Consider the following 14,384-nt stretch of genomic DNA (forward strand, 5'->3'; position numbering starts at 1 on the left):
GCTCTATATAACAAGATGCAACCTATGGTTTACCAGTCTGGCTCTCAACAGGCTCTGAACTCTGGCTGGAAGCCTGCCTTTCAGACTGTCCTGATCTTTTCAGAGGAAGATCCCTGAGGACTTCAGAGTTCCTGGGGAGAAGGAAGGCTACCCCTGAGCCTCCTCCAGAGACCAAGACACAGGAGACCCACCACAGGCTTGAGAACTTGTGGCTTCTGCTAAGAGATACTGCTCCTGCTTCCAGGTCCAGTGTTGCTGTGCTCACCTCAAAGCTTCATCCTCCCCAGAATGCTTGCTGGCCACTCACCTGAACATGGCAAGAGTACTACTGAGACATTGCTGCTGAACTCTTATCTCATCAGTCTGACCAAGATTCTTTCAAAGCCATATAGCAAACTAGTTATCTTTACTCAATCTTCCTAGTGACTACAGACCAATTAAATACCCATCTTGACCCCAATGTCACATCATCTGCCAGCATCAGGTCTCGGTGCTTTGTATCCTTGGAAAACCCCCTCCCAATTATAAAAAAAAAAATCTGTCTATATAATACATAATCTAAAGGAATGATATCAGAAACTATTTCAATTTTCTCATGACTGTGGTATTTACAGCAGACTGAAATATGGGGTTCCACATATCAGGAGATTCTCCCTCTTAGGCTAAATAAGATGTTCCAGGTACAACTCTGTCCTCTCCTGAGCTACACAATGTATTTCATGCTGCCATCACTACCACCATCTCAGGCACTACTGGAGGCATCTAGGTCAGTGGTATCATCTTCGATCTGCTCTTATGGATTTCTGCAAGCCTAAGACTGCTTGCCTGAGATCTGTGTGCTTCCCACTTCCAAAGACAACTAGACTTTGGATGGGTACCTGACCCAAAACAGGCCAACTAAATGGATATTCAGAGTTAGAGCTGAGATTCAAATATGGATTTTTCAGAGGGGATAGAAGCTCTTCAATGGCCCTGAGGTGCCTGCCTTATACAGAAGAAGGGAGCACATGTCTGCCTGGTGGGTCCAGAGGACACAGACAGGAGCCAGTTCTATAGGGAGTTCCTGATCTTGGATCTCAGGCAGCCGGTCTGCATTCCTGAGCTCTGAGAGATAACCCTGTTTCATCCTAACAAATCTCTGTTTCATAGTCAACTAGCTTGCTGGCTTCTATTCCTTGCTACTAAGAATCTGTTAAGAATCCCAGGATCTCTTTTCCCAGTTCTTTCTCCTGCTCCTGCTATAAACCCTCACACAATTTCATATTCTTTCTGTGAGAAAAGTGGATTCACACTCCAAATAGTGACTCATAGTTTGAAGAATTTTCCATTGAAATATGAAGATTATCTGTTCTGTTTTTAATAGTATATCTGCTTCCCTTCAAAACAAGCATCAATATTTTTTTCCATTTTATAAATGACATAAGAGGTAGAGTTAACGCTCTGTTTCTAGTCTGGCAACGTTGAATAAATTGGGTTTCTCTGGCTGCAAAGGTGGTTGCTAAATGCTGTTAAAATATTTTCACAAGGAAAATAAGTAAGGAGCACAAAATTTATTCTGACTTTGGATGCCAGTCCACTTTCGTCCTTTAGTTGATGATGACAAAATTTCAAACAGTATCTTTGTGTTTGGCTTTGGTTGCTGTTTTGCTGTTGATGTCAACTACTAATTTCTTCACAGAGTAACAGGACAGAGCTCCATGGCAAGTAATTTCCACTTAGGTAATGTAGCCACAGGACTGCTTTCTGCATGGTCCCCTAGTCTCCAGGTGCACATTTGCTAGGGCTCTTGTTGTGACCCCTGCAGGTTTCCCACTGGGTAGCCAGGAAGCTGGATGAGTCACCTACTTTTCACATAAGCTGCCAGGGTTCCACACTGTCCCAGGCTGAGACAGACATGTGTACTCATTTGAAATACTTACTGCACTTCATGATTTTCATCCATTTCCTGTTCCTGTGAAACCAGGTTTTATTTATTTTTTAATATGAAAGTACACAAGGGCCTTCCAATGATGAAGTCATTTAAGATTTTTGGTAAAATATCTCTAAAAGTTTTGCAGTGACACTCTAGTCTAAAAGGAACATCATGTTGAGCACAGAAGAATATCAGCTCCTGTTGACAGACTTGAGTGAACACAGAGCTTCTGAAAAGGATTTCAAAATACCCCTTGAACCAAATCCTTTAGGAAATTAAGTAAAATGAAAAAGCATTGGTTTCACTCTGTCTGTTTTGTTTGCTTGCTTTTATGCAAGGTTTCATGTTGCTCAGGCTGTCCTCCAGCTCATTGTTAGCTGAGGATGTCCTTGAGCTTTTAAAAAAATATTTTATTTGTTACTATTATTTTATGTGTATGAATGTATTGCCTGCATGTGTGTAAGTGCATCTGTGTGTTGTTCCATGCCTGCGGAGGTCAGAAGAGGGTGCTGGATTCCTTTGGAATTAGAGTTTTAGATGGTTATTAGCTACCTTTTGGTACTGGGAATGAACCCAAGTTCTCTGAAAGACCAGCCATTGAGTGTTCTTAACACTAAGCCACCTTTCCAACCCCAGACCTTTAACTTCTGATCCCACTTCCTCCACCTTCTGAGTGCTGGGATTATAGATCTGCACTCCAAGCCCAGTTTATGCTGTGCTGGGAATCAAACCTGGGGCTTCATGTACGCTAAGCATTCTATAAGCTGAGCCACATCCTCGGTCCTTGAATGTGTCCCCAATACCTGCTGCTTGCAATCTGAGCATAGCACTGTCCCTGCCACAGGACCTCCTCCAGGTTCTAAAGTAGCTCTTCAGTCATGCCGTTCTATCACACAGTGTATTACATCTACAGACGCGTATAAAGAAACAATGGAATCAACCTATGACTTTACAACATAAGGGCCTCTCATTTTTATACACTGAAATTCTTTTATTTGATTATCACGATAGCTTTTGTTTTCTCAGAAATATTCTTTTAAAAATAACTTTAATTGAATTTTTGCAATTTTCATACAATATAATTTGATGGTATTTAGATCCCCTCCCTATTCCCAGCTCCCTTTATTGCCCCCTGTCCAATTTACCGTACTATATGTGTGGATAGTATATTATATATATATGGCCTATAAAGTCTAATTTGTGTCTGCAATGTCCTTCGGTGTGGGTCCATCCCCTGGGGCCTGGTTAACCTACCAGGAGTCCCATGTCTGAAAGAGGCTGTCTCTGCCCCTCCCAGCAGCCATCTGCCACCATTTCCTTCGGTGGGTTTGGAGCTCCTTACTCACTGCCTTACATCTATTCTGGGATTCTTTTTTCTGGTTTGAGCTAATCAATGAAAATCAGTCTTTCTAGAAATCTAACAAATGCGCTGTTCTTCCAGGAATGCTTTTGATGCTATGTGCCTCTCTGTTCTTTTCCTTCTGTGCCCTCTGCGTTTGCTTAGCTGCTTTTATTAGCTCAGCATCTATTTCTCCTCTTTCAGAATGGAATAGTCTTACAGCGCCTTTGTTAGACATTTGCACGTTGGCTAGATGTCTCTTTGCATTCTTTTAGTTTGTGTAGAGGAACTTTCTAAAGATATGTCTTCTGATTGCTTTGTCCTGTCCTTTATCACCTTTTATTTAGTTTCATCTGATATGTTTTTAACTTTCATCCATGTTATCATATCTCAAATTTCCATTTGATGATTTTAATGCACTCGGAGTCTTTCCTGCTGTTCTTCATTTTTCTTTCCATTGCCTTTGACATATTAACTCTAAGTATTTTAAATTTCCTATGTGAAGCCTCCAATCTCTGAGTCATTTGTAGATCAAGATCCGTTTTGTTTACTTCTGTTTTCTCTTGTCTCCGCTTCTTAGTTAACTATTTTATTATCTTTCATATTTTATTAGATAGTGACTATAACTGGTAAAAAATCTTAGTGATTCATTCAGACGTGCTTAGTTTTCTGTTAAGGGTAATTAAACATCTTGTAGATCAACTTAATCCTGTTAAAGATAAGTTTTAGGTTTGGGTAGAAATGACCTACTTTAATTTTGATACTTTTTTAGGGTACTGGACCTTCTGAGTTCTCAGTAGAAAACCTGAGATCCTTATTAAGCCCACTGTGGCGGATAAAATAATGTCTACTCCCTGCTGCCTCAGTGCAGCCCTGTCCTAATCTCTAGGGGAGGTGACTATGCTAGGTTACATTGCAAAGGTAAATCAAATATGCAGACGGAATTAAGTTTGCATATTGACCACAATATGCAAAGTTATCTTGAAATAGCTGGTAGATCAAAAACTATTGAAGCATTTTTTAGTGGAAAATCAAGATGGAAAGGGAAAAGCACAGAAATGGAAGCATGTGGAAGAGGTGTTAGACCAGCCACTGGGGCTACTGATGGCAGAAAGGGGTCAGGAGACGAAGACTACAGTGAGCTTGACGAGAATGAAAAAGACAGGAAGAATTCTCCCCTAGCACCTCCAAGGAGGCTGCCTTCTGACCACCTACTTTCCACTCAGTGAGAAGCCATTGTAGGCTTCCAACCTATGGCATTGTGAGACAATACTGGTTATGTCCTAATAATTCCCCACCTGGTGGTAACTTTCTATAATAGTAGGAAATTAATACCTGTTGCTATGGGCTGAATTATGTCTCCTATCAACCAAATTTCATTTTAATATCCTAGCCCCTAATGTGGTGGTTCCTGGGAAGTAATTATGTTTAGATGAAGTCATAAGGATGACTTATGACTAATAAGATTAATGCCCTTGTAAAACTAGACACCAGAAAGCTTCTGTCTCTCTTTGATATGAGAACACAGTAAGAACACTTTTATTTGGAGGTCAGAGAAAGCTCTCATCAGAGCTCAACCATGCTGGCCCCCTCATCTTAGATTCTGACCTCCAGTACTGTGAGGCAATAAATTCTGTTGTCTAACCTACCCAGTCTGTGGTATTTTGTTACAGCAGTCCAAGCAGATTAGGGCATCCATAACATTAAGTGGACTTAATTTCTTATCTCCAGCGTCACTCAGTTATTGAAATTTCTGCTTAGCTCTTTAGCCTTTTAAATTCAATTTCTATTGGGTTTCTTGAGCTCCTTCCCTCTGATTTTGTGTGTCTTAGGAGTCTCCTTAGCTTGAAAGGAATTTCTTTGCAGGCATATTTAGAGACAGGAAAACTGAAGAGCGGGTATCAGCCACTGCTTGTTTGGGACTTCATTCTGTTTCAGTTCTGACAAGCAGAAAAGGACGAGTTGGCATGTACACAGAGAGATAAAACACCACGGTCACTCTCGCTGTTTAACAACCCACTCCTGTGATAACTAACCTAGCCCCACCATCCCTGCATTAATTCCCCTTAGTGGCCTAATGGCTTTGTTCACAGTGCTAGGACTAGAGCCTAAAGCCTTGGCATGCAAGCTCCTTACAACTGAGCCCTTCAGTGTTTAAAGGTCCAATACCTGACTGGTGTTTCATTGGACACCACATTTCAACATGAGTTCAGAGGGGGCAAACCACAGCAAAGGACAATGGGATTTTCTAAATTGTGATGCTAGCACAGCAGGAGAAGATATATGTGAACCAGGAACACCTCTTAGGGTATAAAGAGATGCCCATCCCACATTCTCTCAAAATATTCTGAAAGTAGGTTTTCCTAAGTGTCCACACTTAGGCAGAATCTTTTTTTCCACAAAATCTTCTCTTCTGTAGAGGCACAATGTTAACCAGGCATACCAGGACTATCTCGGTGGGTGTTTTGTTTTTAAGGTATGTGAGGGTTTTGCCTGCTTGTATATAGGTATGCCATGTGTGTGCAACAACTATAGAGGGCAGAAAATGGAGTCGGATCACCTGGAACTGGAGTTGCAGTAACTGTCCGTTGCTGTGTGGGCACTGGCAACCAAATCCGGGTCCCCTGGAAGACTGAGCAATGCTCATAGCCATCGAGCCTTCTCTCTAGCCACTGGGTGTTCTGTTGTTGCTTTGTTCTGCTTTCACCATCTCTCTAGGCCTCTTGTAGATCGCTGTACACCCATACCTTTCAGGATCAAGGGACAATGTTGGCAACCAAATCCGGGTCCCCTGGAAGACTGAGCAATGCTCATAGCCACCGAGCCTTCTCTCTAGCCCCTGGGTGTTCTGTTGTTGCTTTGTTCTGCTTTCACCATCTTTCTAGGCCTCTTGTAGATCGCTGTACACCCATACCTTTCAGGATCAAGGGACAATCCTATCACCGCCTCACCATCACAGAAGTTAAGAGAGCCCTTATTCTTTCGGAACAAGTCTAAGACATGAAAATGCATTTCTGAGGGCTGGAAAGATGGCTCAGCAGTTAAGAGCACTAACTGCTCTTGCAGAGGACCCTGGTTCGCGTCCCAGCACCCACATGGCAGCTACGAACCGTCCTTAACTCCAGTTCCAGGGGAATCCAAAGCTCTTTTCTGACCTCCTCAGCATTGCACTACATGGGTGCACTCACATACATGCAGGCAATACACTCATACACATAAAATAAAAATAATAAAATATTAAAAAAGAAAATGCATTTCTCATTAAAAAGAAATTATATATGAGGGCTTTGTTATAAAACAGCACTATCAACATCATATTCCAAGAATAATACCAGGCCTATAATTATTTTGGACTAATGCATCAACCGCATTTTATAACATTATTTGTAAGGAAATATGAATTGCTTCAGACACATGATTACCTGATAATTTAAGGTTTTTAAAGAATGACAACAAAGCACTTAAAGGCTGTTCTTACACTAGAGCCCACTTTTATTCTCTGTTCAGTTATAGACTTCAAAGTTATTCTTCTCCAAAGTCAAGAAACCTGCTTGCTTGTAAATCCCACCTTCAAATGCATAGTGCCATGAAAAGCCATTATTAATTTTCTTGCAGGATGACAGAGCGAGACCTTTATGGCCTTTTCTCATCTCTACCTCTTGAACACTGTTCTGTAAGGGTCTACAATAGGGAACCTTGTAAAAGCATTGCACCCAGCAAACCTTCTGAGAATCTTATCCCTTCCAGACCTTTTGCTTTCCTATTGTAGCTTCTTTTAAGTAGAATTTCTATTTTTCTTCAAAATCGAATAGCGAGAAAAAATAAGCAGATGCTGTCTCTGTGGAACTTGAAGTCAAACTGAAGCCAAAAGTTCCTTGTATGCCTCCCTCATTTTCAAAACTTCTGTCTCATATAGGAAAGTATGACCCATGATAAAAACTATAACCCACAGGGCTGAGACATGCAGGTGATTATCTTAATTTTTCTTAAGACCTAACTTGCAAAGAAAAGATCTATAGGCCATTCTTAAGGGAAGATTTGCTTCACTGTCTCATTCTCGGCAATGCTGAAGCAGGAATGGATAAGCTTTCAGGAGAACTTGAAGTGCCACATCAGCACCTCTATGGGGAAGGAGAAAGCTACCACCACACTCATAATCACTGTTATGCTGACTTCTCACCATCAAGTTCACATCCTCATTGTGCAAGTTTTGGTGACATCAATGTGGGCATTTACAAAGGAGGCTTCTGTGTAGAGCAAAGATTATTCAGAAAACAACAATTTTTTTAAATTAATTAACTTATTAATAATTCCCCCAACCTACTCATCCTTAAATTTTAAATTCAGAGTATAAATGTTACTCAATTTACAGATCAAGAGACTTGATGACCATGTGTTTTTTTGGAGGGAATCTTTGGTAGCTCTTAAATCTTTCTTACAAATCTCACCTATCCCATCTCTTGAAACAGCTGTCACTGACTTGTTAAATGTAGATTCAAGGTTTGTCCTTTTGCTTGTGATTTTCAAATACTATGGGGACTTTTACAATCTAGCCCTTAAGCATGCATATTATCAAAGTAACTTCTTCAATAAATTGATTCAGAGCAGGGGCAAACAAAGTTCAACTGCAAAGAAATGCATTCTAAGCAATTCAGAGTTGGCCTTGGTTAGAGGCATTTTGTAGGGAAAAAGTGGTTACATAAACACGTTAGGCTGGATTTTTAAAATTCGTATCAGGAAGACATCCCAAGCGTTATTAAAGGTCCAGCAGCATTTCAGGAGGCAGTTGTGGTTGGAGGTTCTTAAGCTAATTAGTGTCTATTGAGAAGTTGTTCAAGCATTTTATACTGCTGTTGATAATCATATCCTAAAGGGGCTGCAGGTCACATCACACCAGAGCTCAGCCTCAGCTTAGATTCTGATTCTTTCAAAGATGGTGAATATGAAATTAACAGCCGATATCACAGTAAATTTGTATTTAAAATCTCAACCAAGTCAATTACTTAAGCAATAACTTAAGCAATTTTACCTTGAATTATCTTACCATGGTAAATTATCTATAATTTTTAAAATATTTAGCATGCTGAACCACACAGATTCTTCCTTGACACAGAGAAGCTAATCCTTTGAATTTGATTTCTTAGTTTAAATATTTTTCTAGATGATTCGTTCCTCCCATAATTAAGGGCAGCTATCCACTAAACAGGGCCTGATCCTGCTGAGTAAATTTATTTCTGTATCATGGATCTCAGCTCAGTTTGAGGTCTGGGGCCTCTAGGCATGAGGCATTTTTTTTTTTCTCCAAAACGTGCTGATTCTTTTTTATAGTCACTATACCTAATTCTTTAAGAGGGGAGTGGTTGCTTCATGTCTGACATTTATTACTTAGGATTGACTTAATTTTCCATTTACCATAGAAGTTCTGAAAACAATAAAGACTAGGGCTAACTTTGCAAAATTACCATATCGTTTTTCTTTGACTCTTTTCTATCTAATGATTTTCTGTATAGCTCTAAAGGTACGTGAAAGCCATTCCAATAGATTTTTTACTTCCTGAAACAGTTGTTAATTTGATTTGAGCTTCATTGGAATTTATGGTATATCTGGTGTGGTAGACATTGGTGCTGGAGGCCTTTCGTGGGTGATGACCAAATATAAAGATTTGACTCATAACTGAACATGGTGGTGAAGAAATAGCATCAAAGGTGCTGTGGAGTCAAGAACTTACTGGCTAATGGGAAAACATGACTCTCTGGTGTATAGGCCTTAAGGGAGGGTCTGGAGCTTATGCGACAGGCACAGCCTTGCAGGAAAGAAGAGATGCTGTTCCTAGGGTTCCTGTAAGCACACAAGTGCATAGCCACGCTCTTCACAAATAGTTATACCTTATGTCTGGCCCTATTCTATGTGACAAGGTTCTAGGGAGTTAACAATGAATTCCTTGACATTTTAGAGTTTATGTTTCCAGTAGAACACATGATAATTGGAAATAAAGCAGAACAAGAAAAACACGAAAAATTTTTTATTTATAATTTTTATTTTATGTGTGTGGGTGTATTGCCTGCAGGTATGTAAATGTACCTATGTCATTCAATGTCCATGGAGATCAGAATGGGGTGTTGGATCACCTGAAACTGGAGTTATGGACTGTTGTTAGCTGCCATGTGGGTGCTGTGAACTCAACCTGGGTCCTCTACAATAACAGCCAGTACTCTTAACTGCTCAGCCATCTTCACAGTCTCTCCAATAATCTTATATGTGTTCTCTCCACCCTATGTGCCACTATGTTCCATGAGCCTTAGGTGTAGAGGTTCCATTGTAGATGTGTCACTTAGGGTTGGGCATTTCATAGACACTTAATCTCTGTGTGTGACCAGTTGTGGAACTCTGTAATAATCTCCATCTGTTGCAAAAGAAGTTTCTTTGATGAGAAGTTTCTTTCTGGCATACTTTGCTATAAGGAACCATATTTTGCACATAGTAAGAAATTACATTTGCCTAGGGTTGTAACAACCTTGGGGTTTTCTCTAAGTTCTATGAGCTCTCCAGCTGTGTGTATTTGGCTATGTTCACAGTACCACAGTACCACACATGAGTCCCTTCCCCCCACTGAATAGGCTTTAAGTCCAATTAAGTAGCTGTTGATTACTCTCAAGATAAAAGTGCCACTACTGCACGAATAAGAGCGAACACTTGCTGTGCCCGCCTTTGTGGTTATTATCCTTTACAGCTGGGGTTAAACCATCAGTTAATGTTCTCCCTTAGCAGTTTGCATAGTGTTTTCCTAAACGATGAGAGTTAGCAGTCGGGGGAGGTGGCTTCCAGGTCAGTTTCAGCTCTATTGATCCAAATCCTGTGTCCAAAGTACATCCTGTCTTCAGCAACAGGGTCTTACCTTCAAGTCCTGGAAGGTCATCAAGAGCTGTGTAATTTTGGGAGTCTGTTAGACTACCCTGGCCAACAACTCAATGGGAAGTTTCTTCTGTCTGGTATTGTTTCTTGTTATATAGTCTTGGTCTATATACATGGACTCATGCAGAGATATGTGAATCTTACAATAGAAAATCATAATACAAGTGTAATTAGGGATAGTTGAATTTACTGTTGAGTATCATATAACAGTTATGCATGGGTATCTCTTTAACTCTTTGACTAATTTAAGGACCATTTAAAATTGCTTAAACCTAAGTATTAGGGTAGTCTATTGCTAAATAAGTAATATGAATATTCTTAAAATGTTGGCATAACAAGTGACTAAAAATGAAGAGCTGTGTGGGATGGCTAATCTTAGTTGTCAACTTGAATGGATCTGGAATTAACTGAAATGAGAGAGACTTTCTTGATTGGATTATTTGAAGTTGGAAGACCACCCTAAAGATGGGCATTACCTTCTGATAGCGGCCCATATAAAAGGCCATGGCAGAAAGGGCTTTTGCTTTTTGTCTGCTCACCTTCACTCTCACTAGTGATTTCATCTTGTTGCTCTAGACTTCCTCCACTACAGTAGAACCAACTTCTTCTGATTCCAAAGTATGCTGAAGACTATCAGACCTCCAAGAATCCCTCAGGGCTTCAGCACTAGATTGGGACTGCTGAGACACCCAGTCTCGTGGACTGAGCAACTCTGGATTCTCAGCCTCTCCAGTGTGGTGCAGCCACTGTTGGACTACTCAGACTCTATCCTGTAAGATAATCAAATAAATCCATATATACATATATGTGTATATACATACATATATATATATTTATCAGTTCAGTTTCTTTAGTGAACACTTACTAATACAATCAGATTATTAGAAGAAGCTGGAAGACCCACCCTAAATATAGACAGCACCTCCTAGCAGCAGACCATATAAAGGACATGAAAGAAGGGAGCTTTTGCTTTTAGCCTGATTGCCTTCTCTCTCACTGGCACACTTATTTCTCTTGTTGCTATGGCATTCCTTCACTGATAGTAGAACCAACGTCTTCAAGTTCCAATGTAGACTGATGACGAGTTCATCTCCATGAATCCTCCAGGACTTCAGCACCAGATTGGGACTGCCGAGACATCCAACCCCTGGTGGACTGAGCAACTACCAGATTCTCCAGCATGACACAGCCATTGTTGGGTAACTCAGACTCCATACTGTAAGCCAACCTAATAAAATGAGGATTTATTGTATATATATTCATATATATTATATATATTCATTTTATAAAATTTTTAAAAATTCATTTATCTATTTTTATTTTAGATGTATGAGTGTTATACCTGCATGTATGTAAGTGCACCCATCTTGTGCAATGCCTACAGAGGACAGAAGAGGGTGCCAATTACCCTGGAACTGGAGTTACAGAAGGTTGTGGGTGCTGGGAACTGAACCTATGTCCTCTGCAAGAGCAGCCAGTGCTCTTAACTGCTAAGCCATCTCTACATCCCCTATATATATATTCATTTTATCAAATCTGTTCCTCTGGAGAACCCGGACTAATAAATTTTATGTGTGGGAATTATAACTGCCCCTTTTCTACCTGTCTTTATTTTCTAGTTTTTCAAAATAAATATTTACGCCACAGATCATTAAGCAATTTTGTAATTCTGATTTACAGAAAATAGTAAACACTTTTACACTTTTATATTTTTATGCTTATTTTTGATGAAAGACTTATGAATACTATATTAGTCACTTTTCTGTTGCTGTGATAGAAACACTGACCCAAGAAATTTATAGAAGGAAGAGCTTATTTGAGCTTATGGTTACAGGGGAAGTACAGTCTATCATGGCAGGGAGGTATAGTGGCTGGAGGTGGCTGCAGCAGGAGCAGCAGAAGCTAAGCTCTCACATCATCACACAGGCACAGGAAGCAAGAGAGCAACTGGAGATCTAGCAAGGCTTAAGAATTCTCTAAGCCCACCTCCAATGATGTGTTTCCTCCAGGATAGCCACACCTAAAACCTCCCAAAACAGCACCATTGTCTGGGGAGAAAATGTCCAAATACTTGGAGCCTACGGGAGACATTTTCATTCAAACCATCACATTCCACCCCCTGACCCCCTTGGCTCATGACTATATAAAATGCAAAATGCATTTAGTCCAACTTTAAAAGCCCATAGTCATTATCAGTCACAATACTATTTAAAAGCCACACCACCATTTCTACATTAGGCTGCCTTGAAATTTATTCTGCCAGAGAAATTAGGCCATTGGTTTTCAACTTAGCCTCAGGCAAGCTTTTAGGTAGAGGGTAGACTTCAGCTGGACTCTTTGCCAAAATACCCCAAGTGCTGCTTAAAGAACTACCCCAAGTAGTTCTTATTTCCCTCTGGAACTACATTGTTCTCAGCACTACTTTCTTCCAGCGCTTACTAGAACGGCCTGTTAGGCTCCCTTTATAGCAATCAACTGCTTTTCTAGTCCAACCTTCCAGAGTCTTGCCATTTCTTCAAAACCCCACATGGTCAGGTTCTACACAGCCAACAGCCCACTCTCTGGTACCAATTACTGTATTAGTCACTTTTCTGTTGCTCTGATAGAAACACTGACCCAAGAAATTTATAAAAGGAAGAGATTATTTGAGCTTACGGTTCTGGGGAATTACAGTCTGTCATGGCAGGGAGGCAGGGTGGCTGGAGGTGGCTGGAGCAGGAGCAGCAGAAGCTAAGCTCTCACATCATCACACAGGCACAGGAGGCAAGAGAGCAAAAACCACACCTTCTAAAACCTCCCAAAACAGCGCCATTATCTGGGGACAAACTGTCCAAATACTTGGAGCCTATGAGGGAAATTTTCATTCAAACCATCACAAATACCAACATCATCAAAATGAGCTACTGCGGATGCTACCACACTGACAGACATACAAAATGAGATGCTGAGGATGCTACCACATTGATAGACATAAGATGTAGAGATGCTGATTGGCATGTCACAAGAAATCCAAAATATAAGAAAATGTTTCACAATCTCATAAGTCTGTGAAATTTTAAATTGTCTCATTTTCTTTGTAATTTCAGATAATGGCAATTTTATTAATGTTTTGTGCTTACTTTGGGAATTATCCAAGAAACAAAATTCTTATTATTTTAGCATGCATTCATGGTTCATTTAATCCTTGAAGTTTTGGCTCATCTTTATCATCTAGGATACTATTCTACTTGTGCATTTAAATTCGGAAAGAATGCTGTAGAATGGAAAAGGTTAGTTCACACACAGTCACAGATTAAATCTAAGCAATTGCTATATGAAATATTTCAGGAAGAAGGCACTCTTGAAATAGCATTTAGATTTACCATTTCTCTGTAAGAACTGCTTTTTTTTTTTCATCTCAAACACTAAGATATGCCAAGCATTTGTTATCACTTAGCTCAAGACATCGTTTTTGGTCTTTTTGAGAGAGGGTTTCCCTATAGCCCCAGCTGAACTAGAAATTGCTGAGTAGAACAGGCTGACCTCAATCTCACAAAGATCCACCTGCCTGTGTCTCCCTAGTGCTGGGACTAAAGGCATGCACCACCATACCTGACCTCAAGACATTTCATAATTTCAATAATAATTTCCTATTTGACTCAGGGATTATAGAAAAATGCACGGCTAAATTTTTAGGCAGTTGAATATATTGAAGATCATAACATTTACAAAAAGATTAGATTGTCACTATTTTAGATATGCCTGTGAATGTAAAGAAATTTTAATTCAAACTCTCAAAAATTCAATGTATCATTCCCCAGTGTAATTCACTGGATTATTCTGAATGTGATGGTTTGACTATACTCCCTCTGGAAAGCTTGTGGAATGAGTTGATTGTTAGCTTAAGAAAGTTGTCAAGTTGTCAGTGGGAATGGTTCTCCCCTGCTGTCTGGCTTTCTATCTTACCCTGTGATTGTTTTAACACATGCTCCCTACAATGTGCCATCTCCATCAGCCATGATGGAATACAGCCAGTAGCATCATCACCAAAACCAGTGCTGCTGTCCTATTTGAACTACTGGCCTCCCAGCCATTGAGCAAAATAACTCTCTTTTCTTTATTCATTACCAAGCCTCATGTATTTTGTCAGAGCACTGGGAAAGTAGACTAATAACACTGGAAAAAGTAAAAGAAGCAAACATAGCCAGAAATCCTATGTTTTTCCCTTACTGTCAAGTTTCT

Source organism: Nannospalax galili, unplaced genomic scaffold, assembly GCF_000622305.1.
Source record: "Nannospalax galili isolate Female #2095 unplaced genomic scaffold, S.galili_v1.0 scaffold2098, whole genome shotgun sequence".
Taxonomy (NCBI): Eukaryota; Metazoa; Chordata; class Mammalia; order Rodentia; family Spalacidae; genus Nannospalax; species Nannospalax galili.